The 15946-nt window shown below is 39.1% G+C and overlaps 1 protein-coding gene across 4 annotated transcripts in view; it reads right to left on the bottom strand.

Moving 5' to 3' along the window:
- LOC100386657 (uncharacterized) overlaps nucleotides 1-15946 on the bottom strand; it is a 118253-nt gene that overhangs the window by 69668 nt on the left and 32639 nt on the right. For all 4 annotated transcript variants that reach the window (XM_078354910.1, XM_078354908.1, XM_078354911.1 and 1 more), the window contains one exon: nucleotides 4721-5797. The gene's annotated coding sequence lies outside the window, so the exon portion shown is untranslated. The remainder of the gene's footprint in view (nucleotides 1-4720; nucleotides 5798-15946) is intronic.

The following is a 15946-nucleotide window of genomic DNA, read 5'->3' as shown; positions in this document are numbered from 1 at the left end:
CTTAGATACTCTGGCTTTCTGGGTTTCCCAGAAAACATGGCTGAAACTCCAGCAAAACGAAAGGTTACATCTCTGTGCATACCCCAGAAAAGAGGTGGAATCTAGAGGGGTGAGCCCCACTTTCACAGCACCCCACAGGATAAGACCCACTGGCTTAAAATTCCAGGCAGTCACTGGTAGCAGCACTGCACCTCCCAGAGGTGCAGCTCCAAGTTGGAGTGTGGGTCACTACCTTTGCTGCTGTAGCAACTTAGCCATTCCAGTTTTTAGGCTTTGATGAGCTGAGTGGGGGTGGAAAGGATCCCTCATGACAGCACAGCTGCTCTACAAAATCATGGCCAGACTATCTGGTAAAGGTTTTCGGTCTCATACCTCCTCACTGGACAGTGTATGTCCCAACTAGGATCTCCAGAAATAACCACTGGTGCTCTCCAGCTGAAGGAGTTTTTAAAACTCCCTGGAACAAAGCTCCTGGATGGTAGATAAGTTACCCTCTTTGCTGTCTGGGTGACCAGGCTGTTCCAGCCTCTGGCTTGGGAGATTCCAAGTCAACCAGAGGAGGAAGTGGTACGCTAACATGACAAAGCTTCCCTACAAAATGTGACCAGACTGCTTTTTTAAGTGGGTCTGAAATCTAGCTTCTCCTCACTGGGTGAGACCTCCCATCAGGAGTCTCCAGTTAGCTTTTACAAGTGCTTTTGGACTGGCAATTGTTCTATACATTTCTAGGATAGAGTTCCCAGAGAAAGGGGCAGGTTGCTATTTTTTTCTGTTTTACAGCCTTCACTGGTGATATCTTCAGGTACTGTAAAATGTGAAGTGACTACAAACAACAGTGGTCACCCAGCATATTGCAACTGTCCTATGGGAAAGCAGCCAAACTATTCTAATCACCCCATATGTATCTCATATATTTTCACTAGGTAGGTCCTCCAGGCCTGGGCCTCTAGCCAACAAACGCAAGTGCTACTGAGTTATTAGCAATTTAGCAATTCCCTAGAAAGAGCCTCCAGGGGCAACAAATAAAAGCCTCTCTGCCACTGCCTTTATATTGGAACTGTCCTTGCTACCCTCCAACTAGTGAAAAAGCCAAAACTCAAAGTGCCTTATCCACACTTCCAACAAGCTGCAGGCAGTGAGCCCAAAGAAAGTCTATCTCCAATGGGTCCCACTCACACTTCACTGCTCATCACCAGAGAGAAACACCCCTTGCTTGGCCTAAAATACAGGCCATTTATTCTGGACTTACTGCAATAAGTGATTATTGAGCTACAGCTCTCTGAGGTGTAACTCCCAGAAGACAAGAAAGTGGTGGGGAAGCAAGCCAGGTGATGTAGAGCAGAGGATTTGGTGTAAGAGTATCTGTAGAGGACCATGGCCAGAGATGGCCATCCCTCTAAGCTCAACTTATTCCCATAACAGACTTTAGCCATAGAAAAACTGTTGAATCTGATCTCTAAAGGATGGTCTTGCAAGAGGACAGTCTAAGCCGAGCACTTCTTAGAATGACAGCTTCTCCCCAGGCACAGCTTGGCCACGCCTGCTTACAGGGCAGTTTCAATAGCCCTATGGGCCCATGCCATACATTCTGCACTGGTGGACTTTGCCTAATAGCTCCAGCAAAGCAGCCCCTATTGCTGTGCACCAGCATGCATGTTCCCCCCTCTACTGAAGCTTCCCCCAAGTCCATGGCAAGCAACTCCCACATCACTATGAGGGCACATGTTTTGTCATGGGCATGTTTTGCTTTACTTGCCTACCAGCCCATGGGAATGCAGTATGACTCCCAACTCCAAGCAACTGCAATTGCAAATGGAGCCTTGGCTGGCACAAAGCCAGCAAGCCCTGCCCTTCCCTTGTGCTGACACTGTGCAGAAAAGGGAGGATGCTTCCACACACTGAGCTTGCAGGACACAGAGAAGGCATCAAATCTGTGCTGGCCAAAACCCTGTCTCAAGCCAATACCACTAGTACAACAGCACCCAGAATCTCCAGCAGGGGCCCCAACTCCCACCCAGATGCTGTGGCTCTAACAATGAGATGAATGTCCACAGACAGGCCGAAACCCCACATCCACCAGCACTCTGCTGCAGCTGCATCACCTCAGTCCCCCAAGCGCAGTAGACTTCAACGCTCAAGAAACCAGAGAATTAACTCAGAGCTCAATACAAGTGTCCTAGAGTTAGAGCCTGCAGCCTAGAAGTTGTGAATGGAGCATTGGCCCCTTAAAATTTCCCAGGAGTAAACCATATCTGCTGAATTTGCCTTATACCTCAATTAAACCCTTAAGGCCACCAAGTAAAAGAAAAAAAAATTTAATCCAAAGTTCAGCAACCTTAAAGCTTAAATGTAGATAAGCCTGCAAACATGAGAATCAGTGCAACAATAATGACAACTCAAAAAGCAGAGTGGCTTCTTTTTTCCAAATGACCAAATTGCCTCTCAGCAAAGTTTTAGAACTAAACTAAGGCAGAGATAGCTACAGTAACAGAAGTAGAATTCAGAATAAGGATAGGAAAAAAGTTCATTGAGCTAGAAGAGTTAAGTTGTAACCTAACACAAGGAAGTTAAAAATTAGAATAAAACATTGTAGGAACTGACAGAAAAAAAAAATCCATATAGAGAAGAACATAAACAGCCTGATAGAGCTAAAAGTCATATTACAAAAATTCCATAAAACAATCAGGTATTAGTAGCAGAATATGCCAAGCAGAGGAGATAATCCCAGAGCTTGACAACTGGCTTTTTCAAATAAAGCAGGCAAGAAGAGTGAGAACAAAAAATCAAGAGGAATAAGCAAAACTTCCAAGAAATGTGAGATTATCTAAACAGACCCAATCTATAACTGAATGGTATACCTGAAAGACATCATGAGACTGAAAACAACCTCAAAGACATGTTTTAGGACATCAACCAAGATCACATCCCCAAGCTAGCCAGAGAGGCTAACATTCAAATTTGGGAAAATGGAAAATCCCAGTTGGATACTCCTCAAGAATGTCATCCCCAAGACAGATAAACATGAGATTCTCCAAGGCTGAAATGAAAGAAAATGGGTTAAAGGCAGCTAAAGAAAAAGGCCAGGTAGCCTCCAAAGGGTAGCTCATCAGACTAACAATGAACCTTTCAGCAGAAACTCCAAAAAACAAAAGAGATTAGAGGCCAATATTCAACATACTTTTTAAAAAGTTCTAACCAAAAATTTTATATCTCACCAAATTAAGCTTCAGAAGTAAAAGAGATAAGACCCTATTCAGATAATACTGAGGAAATTTGTTACCACTGGGTCTGCATTACGAGAAGTGCTGAAGACAGCACTGAATAGGAAAGACAGAGGCAAACACACTAAAGTAGATAAACCAGTGACATTATAAAGAAACCACAAAGCAAAACCATTTGTTTTATACAATAAACAAGTCTGCAAAATAACTAAGATAATGATGACAGAATCAAGTACACACATACTGACACTAACCTTAAATGTAAATGAGCTAAATGCCCAAAAATAAAGACAAAGTAGCAAGCTGCATACAGGATCAAGACCCACTGGTATATTGTCTTCAAGACACTTATGTCACACAGGCTCAAAATTAAAAAATGGAGAAAAACTACCAAGCAAATAAAGAGACAGAAAAAAGCAAGAGTTTCAATCCTTGTTTCTGGCAAAACAGATTTTAGATCAACTAAGATCATAAAAAGATAAAGGCATTACATAATAGTAAAGGGACAACAATGCTAAATATATATACATTCAATGCAAAAGCATCTAGACTAATAAAGCAAGTTCTTAGAGACAGAATTTTACACAATAGTGTGAGGGACGTTAATACTTCATTGACAATATTAGATAGATCATTGAGACACAAAATTAACAGATATTAAGAACTTAAATTCAGCACTGTGTCAAATGGACTTGACAGACATCTACAGAACACTCTAACCAAAAATAAACAAATATGCATTTTTTTAATCACATGACACACACTATAAAATCAATCATAATCAGGAATAAAAATCTCCTCAGCAAATGCAAAATAACTAAATTTCATGGCCATCTCAGACCACAGCACAATCATATTAGAAATCAAGACTAAGGAAATTCACTCAGAAACATACAATTACATGGAAACTGAACACTCCTGCTAAATCAGAAAGATTTTGAAATTAATGGTAACAAAGATATATTACAACATACTAAAATCTTTAGAAAACAGCTAAGGGAGTGTTGACAATAATTTATAGTGTTACGACAATAATTTATAGTGCTAAATGCTCACACTTTAAAAGAAGATTAACTTGTAATGTTAACAGCCTAACATTACAAGTAAACGAACTAGAGAAGAAAGAGCAAGTAAATTTCAAGGCTGGTAGAATACGATAACAAAATTTAGAGCTGAATTGAAAAAGACTGAGACATAAAATGCTGTTTAAAAAAATCAATAAATCTGGGAGCTATTATTATTTTTAAAAATTAGCATTTTGTGGAACTCTTAAAAGGTTTTCCTCTTGCTTAAATTTTTCTGTGTATAATAAAATCTGTAATGTAAGTAGAAGTACTGTACCTCTCTATTTGTAAGGTTCATAAATAATAAGAGAATTATTGTATACTCTAAGTCTTTTGTTAAATATCCTTCAATAGTGATTCCACTTATATCATATTTGTTCTGATATTTTTAAAAAAGTTGAGGACCTGCCTAAGGCTTTTTTACATTTTTAATACCTGTAGTTTCTCTTCATTATTCATTCTCTTATGTTTAGTAAGGGCGGAGAAACACTTTGCCACATTCCTCACATTTTAAGGTCGCCTTCCAGTATGTAGTCTCCTGTGGTTAAAAAGGGATGAGAAGTGGGAAAAGACTGCCACATTCTTCACACGTGTATAGTTTGCTCCAGTATGAGTTCTCTTATGTTTAGTCATACCTGAGGACCACAGTCATCACATTTGTAGGGTTTCTCTCCAGTATGAGTTCTCTTATGTTGAGACAGGTCTGAAGGATACATATAGCCTCTGCCACAGTCTTCACATTTATAGGGTTCCTCTCCAGCATGAATTATCTTATGTTTTGTAAGCTCTGAGAACCACCTACAGACTTTGCCACATTCTTCACATTTCTATGGTCTCTCTAAAGTATGCATTATCTTATGTTTAGTAAGGTCTGAGAAGCTTTTAAAGGCTCTGCAACATTCTTCACAATAATAGGGTTTCTCTCCAGTATGAATTTTCTTGTGTTTAATAAGGTTTGGGGAGTAGGTAAAGGCTTTGCCACATTCTTCACATTTGTGGGGTTTCTCTCCAGTATGAATTCTCTTGTCTAGTAAGAGCTGAAGAGGGGGTAAACGCTCTGCCACATTCTTCACATCTGTAGAGTTTCTCTCCAGTATGAATTATGTTATGTGTAGCAAGCGTTGAGGAGCGAGTAAAGGCTTTGCCACATTGTTCATATTTGTAGGGTTTCTCTCCAGTATAAGCTCTCTTATTTCTAATAAGGCATGAGAATGACCTACAGGCTGCCACATTTTTCACAACTGTAGGGTTTCTCTCTGCTACAAATGTTCTTATCTTCAGTAAGAATTGAGCACCACTGAGAAGTTTTGCCACATTTATTGCATTGGCATATTTTTCTACAGATGGGTGACAAACACTGCTGAAGGTAATTATAACTATTTTTCTACCCCTTGCAATTATTCACATCTTGCCAGACTTTCTTTAAGCATAAATTATCAAGGTCACAGCTTTCATATTTTCTCAGTATTACATTTTTAGATGAATCTTTTATGTTCTGGTTTGGCAATATCTCTGCAGGGAAAAGAACAAGGGTCCAGCTAAGAAAACAGTAACAAATTATCTAACTTATTTGACTAAGGTGAATATACTTTATAAATATAAAACTATACTGAGCACATTGACACAGTGAGGCAATAAAATACTACACACTGTGATTTCTTTATAGACATATAAACTTAACAAAAATATACTAACCCAAATACCTTATTGAGAAATATGGAAACCAGTCGAGTATTTGCAGCACTGCAAGTAAGCAAAATGCCAAGAACAATACAGAATTGGAAGAAAAGTATTTTATATTTACCAACCACACCCATTCTGCATCCCCAATACAATTCGCAACTCCTGGCTTCTCCTTCCAAAAATAAAGAAAATAGTGCCACATGTGTTCATGCTTCTGGCTTTCTGTGGCCTTGCCAAAGACTAATTTCCAGGATCCATGACAGTGCTGAAAGGAAACTTTGAATGACAGTTTGGGTCAGCTGAGGTAAATGAGTGTTACAAGAGAACAAAGACTTCAGTTCCATAGTCAGACAATGAGCATAGAAAGTGATTACAGGCTCTCAATAAGAAATGTGGAAATCTTCTTTAACTGAACAACCAACACAAAAGCCCAGAGAAGACACATCCATAGAACAGCTTTGAGAGACTCTGAAAACCTCTAGCCTAAAAAATTGGTGCCATATTACCCAAGGCCAAAGCCAAGTCATAAATGTTTTGACATGTGGCTTTTTTTGTACAAATCACAACCAAAGATTACGACATAAACAAAACATTAGAACTAGATGGCGCAGTAAGAACAACACAGGATCGCAGCTCTCAGTGAACACTCAGAGGGTGAGTCAAAGCCGCATTTCCAGACAGATCTTTGTTGCCCAAAGAATGGGGAAAATCCCAGGTGTACAAGAGACACGGAACGCAAGTGCAGCCATTTCGGCTGTTGTGGCCGCTTCAGCCAGCGCCGCAGCACAGCAGCACTCTGCAACAATCCATACAAAACACACTGGCCCGGGTGCCCTGCTAAACTGGCAATCTGAGATTTGGGAGGGCAGATTAGCATATCCATCTGATTAAATGGGACTTGGACAGTGAGCCAGACCAGGAGATTCCTGGGAAGTGGCGTTTGAGCCAGTGCAGTGGCTCGCTGCACGGGAAATCACACAGATCCCGGTGCTCTAACAGCGGGTGACCGAAACACCTAAGAGAAAGCCATCCGTTCAACTTAAAGAAAAAAAAAAAGGAAGGCGCTCTGAGGCAGGGAGCCAGGCAAGCGGGCTTGGTGGGTTTCACCCCCACAGGGACAAACAAAACAGCTCCGGGTGGAGAGTTTCACGGCGGGCACAGCTGAACCCAGGACGGTGAAGCTTGATGGGGGAGGGACGTTCGCTATTACCAAGGCAAACCGTCCCTACTGAGGTACACTCCCATTGCTGACGCAGCCTGCTGTTGCCGAGGCAACCCGCCATAACAGAGAGACTCTGCTGCAGAACGGAGCCGGTGGCAGCAGAGCGGAGCCTGTGGCGGAGCCGGCGGCTGCAGGGCAGAGCCTGCAGCAACAGGGCAGACACCACATCAGCAGGGCAGAGCCTTGGCAGGCAAATAGTGACTAGACTGCCTCCTAGCTGGGCAGCATAGTGCAAGGGACACTCATAAAGCCCCAACCCCCCGAGACAAAGCATCTGAGGAAAAAAAGGGGTTTTAAGAGATCTGCTGCAGCAGACTTAAACACACCTGCCTAACAGCCCTGAATGAACAATGGAGCACACAGCTCAGCACTTGAGCTCCTATTAAGACCATCTCCTCAAGCAGCTCCCGGAACCCTGTATATCCAGAGTCACCTAAAACAGGACTGATCAGACTGACATTAGGTGGGCGTCATTCTGGGACAAAGATAGCAGAAGAAACGTAGCATCCCTCACTGTTCTGCAGCTGCTACAGGTGTACCCCAGACAAGCAGGGCCTGGAGTGGACGTCAGCAGTCATACAGCAGAGGGGCTAGACTGATAGAAGGAAAACCAAGTAACAGAAATACCTCATCATCAACAATCTGGGCGTCCACTCAGAGACCCAACTGAAAACACAGGAACTACTCAGACGACAGGTGGATAAATCCACAAAGATGGGAAGAAACCAGTGCAAAAAGGAGGAAAACACCCGAAACCAGAATACCTCGCCTCCTACAAAGGACCAAAACTCCTCACCAACAAGGAAACAGCTGGACGGAGAATGACTGTGACGAAATGACGGAATCAGACTTCAGAAGGTGGGTAATGAGAAACTTCTGTGAGATAAAAGAACATGTTCTAAATCAATGCAAAGAAACTAAGAACTTTGAAATAAGATTTGAAAAAAGATTCGAGGAAATGATAACAAGAATTGATAACTTAGGGAGCAATATAAATGAATTGAAAGAGCTGAAAAACACAACACGAGAACTTCACCAAGCATGCACAAGTTTCAACAGCCAAACTGACCAAGCAGAAGAAAGAATATCAGAAGTCGAAGATCAACTCAATGAAATCAAAAGACAAACCAAGATCAAAGAAAAAAGCACAAAAAGAAAGGAACAAAGTCTCCAAGAAATGTGAGACTATGTGAAGAGACCTAACCTACATTTGAATTACACCCCCAGAAGGGGATGAAGAGAACGAATTCAAGCTGGAAAATACTCTTCAGGATATTATCCAGGAAAATTTCCCCAACCTAGCAAGGCAGGCCAACAATCAAATCCAGGAAATACAGAGAACACCACAAAAATACTCTGCAAGAAGAGCAACCCAAGGCATTTAATGGTCAGATTCATGAGGGTTGAAATGAAGGAGAAAATACTAAGGGCAGCCAGAGAGAAAGGTCGGGTCACCCACAAAGGGAAGCCCATCAGACTCACAGCAGATATCTCGGCAGAAATTCTACAAACCAGAAGAGAGTGGGGGCTGATATTCAACATCCTTAAAGAAAAGAACTTTCAACCCAGAATTACGTATCCAGCCAAACTGAGCTTCGTAAGTGAAGGAAAAATAAAATCCTTTGCGAACAAGCAAGTACTCAGAGATTTTGTCAACACCTGGACTGCTTTACAAGAGCACCTGAAAAAGGCACTACACATAGAAAGGAAGAACCAGTACCAGCCATTCCAAAAACACACTAAATGCTAAAGAGCATCAACAAAATGAAGAATCTTCATCAACTAATGGGCAAAACAGCCAGCTAGCATCAAAATGGCAGTATCATATTCACACATAACAATATTAATCCTAAATTTAAATGGGCTAAATGCACCAATCAACAGATATAGACTGGCAAATTGAATAAAAATCCAAAACCCATCAGTGTGCTGTATCCCAAAAACCCACCTCACATGCAAGGATACACAAAGGCTCAAAATAAAAGGATGGAGGAAGATTTACCGAGAAAATGAAGGGCAAAAAAAAAAAAAAGCAGGAGTTGCAATTCTCATCTCTGATAAAATAGACTTTAAAGCAACAAAGATCAAAAGAGACAAAGAAGGTCATTACATAATGGTAAAAGGATCGATACAAGAAGAGCTAACGATCCTAAATATATGTGGACCCAATATAGGAGCACCCAGATATATAAGGCAAGTTCTTAATGACTTACAAAGAGACTGAGACTCCCACACAATAGTAGAGGGAGACTTTAACACTCCACTGCCAATATTAGACAGATCAAACAGACAGGAAATTAACAAGGATATCCAGGGCTTGAACTCAGACCTGGAGCAAGCAAACCTGATAGACATTTACAGACCTCTCCACCCCAAATCCACAGAATATACATTCTTCTCACCACCAAATCACACCTACTCTAAAATTGACCACATAATTGGAAGTAAAGCACTCCTCAGCAAATGCAAAACAACTGAAATCATAACAAACAGTCTCTCAGACCATAGTGCAATCAAGTTAGAACTCAGAATTCAGAAACTAACCCAGAATCGCACAGCTTGATGGAAACTGAACAACTGGCTCTTGAATGTTGACTGGATAAACAATGAAATGAAGGCAGAAATATAGAAGTTCTTCAAAACCAACGAGAATGAAAACACAACATGCCAGAATCTCTGGGACACATTTAAAGTAGTCTCTAGAGGAAAATATATAGCATTAAGTGCCCATGTGAGAAGAGTGGAGAAATCTAAAATTGACACCCTATCATCAAAATTGAAAGAGCTAGAGGAGCAAGATCAAAAATTCAAAACCAAGCAGAAGACAAGAAATAATTAAGATCAGAGCAGAACTGAAGGAGATTGAGACACGAAAAATCCTCCAAAAAATCAATAAATCCAAGAGCTGGTTTTTTGAAAGTATCAACAAAATAGACAGGCCACTTGCCAGACTGATAAAAAAGAAAAGAGAGAACAACCAAATAGATGCAATAAAAAACGATAAAGGGGAAATCACCACAGACTCCACATAAATTCAAACCATCATCAGAGAATATTACAAACAACTCTATGTACCTAAACTAGTAAACCTGGAAGAAATGGATAAATTCCTGGACACCTGTGTCCTCCCAAGCCTAAACCAAGAGGAAGCTGAAACTATGAATAGACCAATAACAAGGTCTAAAGTAGAGGCAGCAATTAAGAGCCTACCACACAAAAAAAGCCCAGGTCCAGATGGGTTCACAGCCGAATTCTACCAGACACACAAAGAGGAGCGGGTACCATTCCTTCTGAAACGATTCCAAATAATCCAAAAAGAGGGAATCCTTCCCAAATCATTTTATGAGACCAACATCATCCTGTTACCAAAACCCGGCAGAGACCCAACAAGAAAAGGAAACTTGAGGCCAATATCCATGATGAACATAGATGCAAAAATCTTCAATAAAATACTGGCAAGCCGATTGCAACAGCACATCAAAAAACTTATCCATCAAGATCAAGTAGGATTCATCCCAGGGATGCAAGGCTGGTTCAACATACACAAGTCTATAAATGTAATTCACCACATAAACAGAACCAAAACCAAAAACCACATGATTATCTCAATTGACGCAGAGAAGGCATTTGACAAAATTCAACAGCCCTTTATGCTAAAAACCCTCAATAAACTCGGTATCAGTGGCACGTATCTCAAAGTAATAAAAGCTATTTATGACAAACCAACAGCCAATATCATATTAAATGGGCAAAAACTGGAAGCATTCCCTTTGAAATCCGGCACTAGACAAGGATGCCCTCTTTCACCACTCATATTTAATATACTACTGGAAGTCCTAGCCAGAGCAATCAGGCAAGAAAAAGAAATAAAGGGTATTCAAATAGGAAAGGTGGAAGCCAAATTGTCTCTATTTGCAGAAAACATGATAGTATACCTAGAAGACCCCATTGCCTCAGTCCAAAAACTCCTGAAACTGATAAGCAACTTCAGCAAAGTCTCAGGATATAAAATCAATGTGCAAAAATCACAAGCATTCCTATACACCAATAACAGGCTTAAAGAGCGCCAAATCAAGAATGAACTGCCATTCACAATTGCTACAAAAACAATAAAAGACCTAGGAATACAACTCACAAGGAATGTAAGGGACCTCTTCAAGGAAAACTACAAACCACTGCTCAATGAAATAAGAGAGAACACAAACAGATGGAGAAGCATTCCATGTTCATGGTTACAAAGAATTAATATCATGAAAATGGCTATACTGCCCCAAGTAATTTACAGAATCAACGCTATCCCCATCAAGCTACCATTGACTTTCTTCACAGAACTGGAAAAAAACACCATGAACTTCATATGGAACCAAAAGAGAGCCCGCATAGCCAAGTCAATTCTAAGCAAAAAGAACATAGCTGGGGGTATCACACTACCGGATTTCAAACCATACTACAAGGCTACAGTAATCAAAACAGCATGGTACTGGTACCAAAACAGAGATATAGACCAATGGAACAGAACAGAGGCATCGGAGGCAACACAACATATCTACAACCATACAATCTTTCATAAACCTCACAAAAACAAGCAATGGGGAAAGGATTCCCTGTTTAATAAATGGTGTTGGGAAAACTGGCTAGCCATGTGCAGAAAGCAGAAACTGGACCCTTTCCTGACACCTTACACTAAAATTAACTCCAGATGGATTAATGACTTAAACATAAGACCTGGCACCATAAAAACCCTAGAAGAAAATCTAGGCAAAACCATTCAGGACATAGGAGAAGGCAAGGACTTCATGAACAAAACACCAAAAGCATTGGCAAAAAAAGCCAAAATAGATAAATGGGACCTAATCAAACTTCACAGCTTCTGCATGGCAAAAGAAACAGTCACTAGAGTGAATCGGCAACCAACAAAATGGGAAAAAATTTTTGCAGTTTACCTATCTGACAAAGGGCTGATATCCAGAATTTACAAAGAACTCAAACAGATTTACAGGAAAAAAACAAGCCCATTCAAAAATGGGCAAAGGATATGAACAGACACTTTATAAATGAAGACATACATGAGGCCAACAAACATGAAAAAATACTCATCATCACTGGTCATTAGAGAGATGCAAATCAAAACCACATTGAGATACCATCTCACGCCAGTTAGAATGGCGATCATTAAAAATGTGGAGACAACAGATGCTGGAGAGGATGTGGAGAAATAGGAACACTGTTGGTGGGAGTGTAAACTAGTTCAGCCATTGTGGAAGACAGTGTGGCGATTCCTCAAGGCCTTAGAAATAGAAATTCCATTTGACCCAGTAATCCCATTACTGGGTATATATCCAAAGGACTATAAATCGTTCTACTATACGGACGCATGTACACGAATGTTCATTGCAGCACTGTTTACAATAGCAAAGACCTGGAACCAACCCAAATGCGACTGGACTGGGAAAATGTGGCACATATACACCATGGAATATTATGCAGCAATCAAAAATGATGAGTTCGTGTCATTTGTAGGGACATGGATGAATCTGGAGAACATCATTCTTAGTAAACTGACACAAGAACAGAAAATGAAATACCGCATATTCTCACTCATAGGAGGGTGATGAAAAATGCGAACACATGGACACAGGGATGGGAGTACCAAACACTCGGGTCTATTGGGGGAAAGAGGGGAGGGAAAGCGGGGGGGGCGCTGGGGAAGGATAGCCTGGGGAGAAATGCCAAATGTGGGTGAAGGGGAGGAAGGCAGCAAAACACACTGCCATGTGTGTACCCATGAAACGGTCTTGCATGTTCTGCACATGTACCCCAAAACCTAAAATGCAATAAAAAAAAGAAAAAAGAAAAATCAGGATAGTAGATGTTCTTTGGTAGCCAGAGACACTGACAAGAAAGGTGGATAAGATTGATTTCCATAAAAAAACCTACGGAAGAAAAAGTATGTCTGAGATGTGTCTTATTATAATGTATCGTTAACTATTCATTATCTTTTGGTGCAGGGTTAGGTGAGAAGACCAAAGGAATGGGATGGAGCACTCAGAACTAGGCCCACATATATTTGAAAGCTTAATTTATAAAAGAATTGGCTTTGAGGTTTAGAGGAATAAAGATGGACTTGTGCTTTTAATAAAAAATAAAGAAGTGCCAAATGTGGGTGAAGGGGAGAAGAAAAGCAAAGCACACTGCCATGTGTGTACCTACGCAACTGTCTTGCATGCTCTGCTCATGTACCCCAAAACCTATAATCCAATAAAAAATTAAAAAAAAAAAATCAGAACTATATGGCTAAATCAAAGGAATAAAGTGAGTATCCAAAAACCAATACAAGGAAAATAAAGATGTAAATATTACCTGAAACAATGTGAATTCAGCTAGATCTGTTTTTTAAAATTAAAAAAACCTTCAAAATTTAAAATTGTCATTTCAATGACATTCATTGAGTGAAATGGGAACACAGAAAACAAAATGAAATAACAAAAATAAAACTATTAAAAAAATAAATACAAGAAATAAAATTTGTGAAGCAGAAGTACAAAATAAGACTGACATGCACTTCAACATTAATATATATATATATAAAACAAAAATAACAAACTCAGCAAATTTCAACTAAGACTAATACAGAGATCTCTAAAAAGACACAATATAATATAGTATTGAAAGTCAAAGCCACGAAGAGAATATAGAATGCAGGAAGAGAAGTGAAAGGTGTCATTTATATGGTGCTCTTGCAAGATTACCAGCAGACGTATAAACAAAATTTTCAGGCAAGAACAAAGCTGGGTAATATAATATACAAACTCAAATTCCAAACAAGAATACTATGTCCAGCAAAAGTATTCTTTAAAATGAAGATAAATAGACTCTCCAAGATAATCAAAATGTAGATAAGTGTGTCAACAGAACTAAGCTATAAGAAATGCATAAGGAAGTCTCTCCCATTGAAAATAAGATACACGAAAGAACGTCAAATCATATAAAAATACCTAACTCTCTGGTAAAGATACGTATATACACAACTATAAAAATGTATAGTAGTATTACCAAGATTCAAAAATCACTTTGAATTATACTCTAAAATTTAAAAGATATGTTTCAGCTAGTCCTTGATTTGTTAAACAGAAGAAAAATTAGAAAGATAAAAGCATAAAAATAATTTTAAAATTTTGTTAATGTATATCCAATACAGTATATTATTAGTGACATTGATAACAAAGTTGAAGGCAAATGTAATGAGTATAAATTTTTGTGTGCAACAGAGGGTAAGTGTTGCCTGTTTAAAATCAATGGTAACTTTAAGATATTTTTTGTAATCCCTACCTTTACCACATATAAAACACCTATGAAGACAAACAAAAAGTTAAGTTGGAGCCAAGGCATGCCACTATCAACTAGTTATTAAACAAAGAACGAGAGACAAAATATCTAAAACTGCTAAATAAAAACAGAATGGTAATAGTAAGTTTTTTTTAGAAAAGAAGTTAAATATTCACGTACTAAGCTTACTAATAAAAATACATATACTGAATAAAAGGATTTTTTTTTTTGGGACGGAGTTTCGCTCTTGTTACCCAGGCTGGAGTGCAATGGTGTGATCTCTGCTCACCGCAATCTCCGCCTCCTGGGTTCAGGCAATTCTCCTGCCTCAGCCTCCCAAGCAGCTGGGATTACAGGCACGCACCACCGTGCCCAGCTAATTTTTTGTAATTTTAGTAGAGACGGGGTTTCACCATGTTGACCAAGATGGTCTCGATCTGTTGACCTCGTGATCCACCCGCCTCGGCCTCCCAAAGTGCTGGGATTACAGGCTTGAGCCACCGCGCCCGGCCGAATAAAAGGATTTTTTAACAAAATTAAAAAAAAACACACACACAATCTAACTATACCATGTCTCCAAGAGACTTACTTCAGATCCAATTTTTAAAATGGACTGAAAATGGCAGGATAGAAAAAACATTCCATGTAAGTGTTAACCAAATGAGATGGGATACAACAATTATATTAATCAAAAACTGTCATATTTCATATAATTTATGTCAAAATTCACAAGAGACAAAGGATATTAAATTATAGAATGGTTCATTCATTGAGAACCTATAAATATATCTGACACTAGTTTTCCCAAACACATAAAGCAAACATTGACAGAACTGGGTTAACAAATAGGCACCAATATAATAATGGTAGGACACTTCAATAATCCACTTTCAATAATCAATATTTAAGCAAGAAAAAATATTAATAAGGGAACAAAATCTTGAATGCACTGTAAAGCAATTACAGTTAACAAATGTATTCAGATAGAAGAATACACATACTTTTTAGTAGCTCATGAAATATTTTCTAGATAGACCATCTGTGAGACCACAAAACATGTCTTAACAAATATTTAAAGTTAAAATTTTAGACTATTTTTATAACCTGAATGGAATAAAACTAGAAATAGGAACAGAACAAAAACTAAAAAATTTACAAACTATGAAAATTAAAAAACACATTCTTGAGTATGCTGTTGTTCAAGGGTTAGAAGACATGATATTGTGAAAATTTCCATATTGCCCAAAGTGACCCACACATTCAACATCACCCTTTTTAATTCCCAATTTTACTTCTCTGAAAATAGAAAAAAAAAATCCTGCAAAATTATTGAAATTTTGAGGAACCATGAGAAGCTTGACAATCTTAAAAAAAAAAAAAAAAAAAGAAAGAAAAGAAAAATATCAGAGGCATTATGCTTAATAATTTCC

This window comes from Callithrix jacchus, chromosome 17 (assembly GCF_049354715.1).
Source record: "Callithrix jacchus isolate 240 chromosome 17, calJac240_pri, whole genome shotgun sequence".
Lineage (NCBI taxonomy): Eukaryota > Metazoa > Chordata > Mammalia > Primates > Cebidae > Callithrix > Callithrix jacchus.
The sequence above is the reverse complement of the archived record's forward strand: the minus strand, read 5'-3'. Positions and strand labels throughout refer to the sequence as shown.